The sequence below is a fragment of the Dipodomys spectabilis genome, unplaced genomic scaffold (genome assembly GCF_019054845.1).
Source record: "Dipodomys spectabilis isolate Male_0828 unplaced genomic scaffold, ASM1905484v1 ptg000156l, whole genome shotgun sequence".
In the NCBI taxonomy this organism is placed as follows: Eukaryota; Metazoa; Chordata; class Mammalia; order Rodentia; family Heteromyidae; genus Dipodomys; species Dipodomys spectabilis.
The window spans coordinates 1929831-1935653 of record NW_024870833.1 but is presented as its reverse complement, the minus strand read 5'-3'; positions in this window follow the sequence as shown (position 1 = coordinate 1935653).

Here is a 5823-nt window from a genome sequence, read left to right as displayed (position 1 = left end):
GGAAATGGGGAGGTAGTAACTGACAACCCCACATCAAACCACAAAATGGAGTTTCTTCCCCTTTTTCAAAAAATGAAACCTATCTACGAAACTGTCTTTTGTTTTTCTTAAGTTTTTACTGCACGTTATGTAAGAACCTTACGAGCGTAATTAATTTCTCATCCTATAGCGATAGATTATCTTGTAATCAGCCTCCAAAAAAGAGCTGTAGTTATATATGCCTAAAATATTCTGTTTCATCATTTATCTGTAATTGCTAAGAAGTTGCTTCTCAACTAGGCATAGTGGTGCAGGCCTGTAATCCCAGTACAAAGGAAGATGAGTTTAGGAGGATCACAAGTATTAGGCCTGCCTGGGCCACAGAAAGATTTCAAAGCCAGTCTGGATGATAAAATAATAATTCGTGCTCCTACACACACACACACATATACACACACATTATTCCTTCTTGATACAACTAACATACTTTTCTTTTTAATAACAGGGAAGTAAAGCAGGCTCCAATAGGGAGTAAGATCTGCAGAGAGGGAAAGGGGGAAGGTGAGTGGAAAGGGTGAAGCAGAGTAAATATGGTGAAAGGACTTTATATATATATATACATACATATATATGTATAAAATAGAACAATGATACTTGTTGAAATTGCTTTAAGAAGGAGGTGCAGGAACTTAAAGAATGACAGAGGGAGTTAGGATGATGGGAAACACTGTATACCTGTCATAAAAGTGTCACAATGAAAGCTTACAATAAATGTATGCTATTAATTTTTAATTAAAATTGTATTATTATTAGGTGGCACTTGCCCACACCTGTAATCCTAGCTACTCAGGAGGCTGAGATCTAAGAATCATGGTTCAAAGCCAACCAAGGCACAACAGTTTGTGAGACTCTTATCTCCTGTTAACCACATAAAACCCAGAATTGGAGTTTTGGCTCAAGTTGTAAAGCACACAAAAGCCCAGGGACAGTGCCCAGGCCCTGAGTTCAAGTCCCGGAACTAACACAAAAAATATACATCAATAACCTGGCTAGATATGTGACTCAACAGAATCACAGCAGTGTAGCACGTTCAACACCCTGAGTTGAAATTCCAAGTACCACCCCAAAAAGATATTATTTCTCAATCATATTTCTAATATCTTAAAAAGGACAGTTGTGAAGAGACAAGCACTCTTATATGCTATTGGTGAGATTATAAATATATTTAGAAGCTAGTTTCCCTATATCTGACAAAAATTTAAATACTCATGCTGTTTAAACCCAACAGCTTATTAGGATTTTTTTTCTGTGTGAGGTGAGCATACAATTAGAAATTTAAAAATTGCTTTTCCAGAATGAGATAACTACTTGAAAATTCCTATCATGTGTGTATTCCTTTTTCATTTTACAAAGTAGTACTTTAAGTCAGACTTAAATTTACTTGATTTTTCAAAAGCATTTGGCTGGTTTACTAACTACTTCAAGTAAAGAGACCACAAGTATTGCTGTCCAAAGGATATCCATCTCATTGTCTTTTTCTAGCTAATTTTGATGAAAGCTAATGGCCAAATCATTAATTTGTGAACATTTTCATTTAGTGGACTTAATTGTTTTTATGTATCTTTGCTCGATGACTCAATCTTTAAAAAAAATCTTACCTTTAAAAATGACCCTAGCAATTTTTATCTCTGTTAGAGGTCGTGGTTTTCTGCACTATTTAACGGAACACTACTTAGACCCAGTTGAAAAAACAGTCCAATAAGCACAGTTTCTCATCTAGTTTCAGATCTGACTTGACCTGTCATCCCAAGAAACATCAGACTCATGGCCCCAAGGGCAGGTTCAGCTGCACTGTAATCTCATAAAATCAGGTGCAGGGATGGCTTCAGGCTTTGCCACCCCATGGAGATGTTAGCTATGATCAAGAGGTCACAGTTCCTTGGGGGCCAAACATTAATTTCACTTTAGTTGTAGGTTCAACTATGACTATTTTGAATGCCCTAGAATGAGTCTCACCTGATCCAAAAACACTCTCTCTCATGGGGTCCCCAAACACTCATGGAACATTATTATGAAATAACCAATGCAAGGTGATTGTTGCTGCTCTAGTGTAGCCTAAGTCACCACACTGGGATTTCATTTGTTTTTTAGGCATTTGGTGTTTGTTTGTTTGGGGTTTGGGTTGTTGTTTTGGGGGGTTTTTTTTGCTAGTTGTGGGGCTGGAACTTTGGGCCTGGGTACTGTACCTGAGCTCTTCAACTCAAGGCAAGTACTCTACCATTTGAACTACAGTGCCACTTCCAGTTTCCTGGGGGTTAATTGGAGATAGTCTCACTGACTTTCCTGCCCCAGCTGGCTGGCTTTGAATAGTGATCCTCAGATCTCAGCCTCCTGAGTATCTAGAATTATAGGCATGAGCCACCTTTTGCTGTTTTTAAAGTAGTTGTACAAAGGAGTTTCAATTCCAGAAGTCAAATACACATACCACTGTATTCAAAAACAAAAGGCAGAATTTTGATTACATTGACTCTTCTTGCTTTTCTCTCGTAAGTCACTCTTTTTATGAAAATCATCCTTTCTAGAAAGAAATTTTCTGTGATCAAAAAGTTAGCATTATGTCAACTCAGCTTGCCATTTCTCTTTTGATAAAACCTGAGTGTATGAAAGGCTTTAAACTGCTTTTCTCTTTGCTGACTATAAGGAAATAGAATTATAGCCTTTGTAGCTAAAATCTTGTAATATGATTTTCCATCAATCTGCTAAATGGTAAGTAAAAGTTATTTCCTTGATTTCTGTTCCTCTAACTGAATGTTATTCCTATTATCCAATTACGTTTGCTAGTGTAAAAAAATGATGTATAGGTTATTTCTATTAGGGCCCAAGCCCAGAGTCCAAGCCCCACGGCTGACAAAAAAAAAACCCCACAGGTTATTTCTATTAGGATATCATCTTCATCTAGCTCACTCTCAACCTATCACCTTGCCAACTTGCACTACCCTCCAAGTACTCTTGCTATAAGCACTCTACATTTCCCAACAATAGGTCCTATTTGACCATTTCTAGTCCCTGATCTAATCTATAATTGCCTTTCCCTAAACAGAAAAGGGTGTGTGTATGTATATGTATACAAACATACATACTCACATATATAGATATATATACATATGTATTTACACATGCAGCTTCATAAAACTGACCAGTTCACAAATTTATTCCAGCAAACCTTAACTCTCTTAAATCACTTGTCTTCTCAATCACTTAAATACACTTGGGTTTTTTTGTTTTATTTTTTTTCCAGTCCTAGGCTAGAACTCAGGGCTTCTTTTGCTCAAGGCTAGAGCTCTGCCACTTGAGCCACCAAGCTACTTTTGGCTTTTTCTGAGTAATCTATTGGAGATTAGAGTCTAATGGCCTTTCCTCCCCAAGCTGGCTTCAAACTGCAATTCTCAGATCTCAGTCTCCTGAGTAGCTAGAATTACAGGCTTGAGCCACCGGCACCCCCACCCAGTTCTTGTTGTTGTTAAGATTTTTTTTATTAATATGTATTAGTTTTTTGGGGGGGGCCCGGTTGTGGGGCCTGAACTCTGGGCCTGGGCGCTGTCCCTCAGCTCTTCAGCTCAAGGCTAGCACACTACCACTTGAGCCACAGCGCCACTTCCGGCATTTTTCTTATGTGGTGCTGAGGAATCGAACCCAGGGCCTCGAGCATGCAAAGGCAAGCGCTCTACCACTGAGCCACCTTCCCAGCCCAATATGTATTAGTTGTACAAGGGAGATAGTTAAGTGTGATACTTCCAGAAAATATGCATAAACAGTGTACCCCAATTAAACTCCTCTCTTCCATCTCTCTCCTGCCTCCCCCTGCTTCCCTTCTTAAATCAATTTAAACAGGTTTCATTGTTCTATTTACACACACACACACACACACACACATACATATATAGATAGATATAGATATTCAGTCTTGCTATCTCTATTGGTCCTCCTCTTGCTGGTATATACCCCCAACAGAGTCTGTTTTACTTCACTAGTTTTTTTTTTTTCATTTTTAGCACATATTAATTGTACAGAGGGATTTCCCATGGTAATTCAGATGCGCATATATAATAATTTAGTCAAATTGACCTCATCTACTGCTCTTTTCCTTTCCTCTCGACCCTACAACAGTTGTCTCTCTCAGTACTCCAATGACTACTCAACTACTTTCTTGGAATTTTTTTTTTTTTTTTTTTTTGTCGATCGTGGGGCCTGAATTCTGGGCCTGGGCACTGTCCTGCAGCTGTTCAGCTCAAGCCTAGCACTCTACCACTTGAGCCACAGCACCACTTCTGGCTTTTTCTGCTTATGTGGTGCTGAGGAATAGAACCCAGGGCATCATGCCTGCAAGGCAAGCGCTCTACCACTGAGCCACCTTCCCAGCCCTTACTTTCTCAGAATTTCTTAATCATCTAGTCTTAAGGCTTTTATCTTGGCCTACATCCTTTTTGACATTTATATATTTGATAGTTTCCATTAACCTTCTCTCTTTTTAAATACTTTGTTTTTGAAAACTTTTATATGCTTACACTTTAAAATTATAAATAGTACAAGAACAGTGAAATTTAAAACTTCGTCCTATTGTTAGTTTTTTTTAAAATATACATTCCAATGATTGTATGTATCCTCTTTTTCTTTTAATGTTTGGTGCTGGTCCTGAGGCTTGAACTCAGGGTCTGGGTGCTATCCTTGAGCTTTTGTGCTCAGGGTAGTGTTCCACTACCCTGAATCACAGCTCCGCTTCCATAGTTTTGGTAATTAAATGGAGATGACAGTCTCACAGACTTTCCTGTCTAGGCTGGCTTAGAAACATGATCCTCAATCTTAGTCTCCTGAGTGGCTAGGATTACAGATGTGAGCCACCAGTTCCAGGCATGTATCCTCTTTTGTATATGAAGAGTAGAACATTGCATGAGGTATGCTTCCTCTTACTGGTTTTCTTTGGAGGGCAGTGCTGGTGTTTGAACCCAGGACTTCTCACTTGTTTGTCTTGCTTGCTCAGTTGACACTATACCACTTGAGCCATCTTTCTGCCCAGTTGTTTTGCTGGTTCTTTTAGAGATGGAGTTTCATGGATTTTTCTGCCTAGGCTGTGTTTAAACCTTGATACTCCACATCTTAGTCTCTTGAATAGCTAGGATTAAAAGCATGAGACATGGTGCCTGGACCCTTACTAACATTTGTTTAAAATTTCAATACATGCAGATGAACTTCATCCTAGTTTTTCCCATTTGAGTGGTATGGGGTTTAAACTTATGGTCTCACACTTACTAAGCAGGTGTTCCACCACTTGAGCCATGCTCATAGACAGACCCTATCCTTTTTAACAACTACATTGATTTTTAGTGTATGAATAATGCAGTAATAATGTAATCACCACTTTATTAATGAAGCCCTTCCTTAGGAAGGTGTCCTTACCATTATTGAGTTGATTTTGTTTCATTAAACACTGCTAGTGATTCTCCTGTCTCCTCACTTTTGAGTTTTTAATGGTTTATTAGTTTCTTGTCAATCATCTCTCTCCTAGAATTAAAGTTCCTGCTTTTCCAGTTTTTCACTTTGGTGAATTCATTACTTGTTTCATTTCCATTTTCCTCTTTGGATATCCTGAATATCTCTTTAACTCCTATCTTAATGTCTCTATCTCATGGTCAAGAGAATTTCATTTATAGGCATTTGACTCCACATTAAAAAAAAAAATCTGGCCAGGCTCTGGTGGCTCACCCCTGTAATTCTAGCTACCCAGGAGGCCGAGATCTTGGGATCCCAGTTCAAAGCTAGCTCAGGCAGAAAAGTCCCATGAGACCT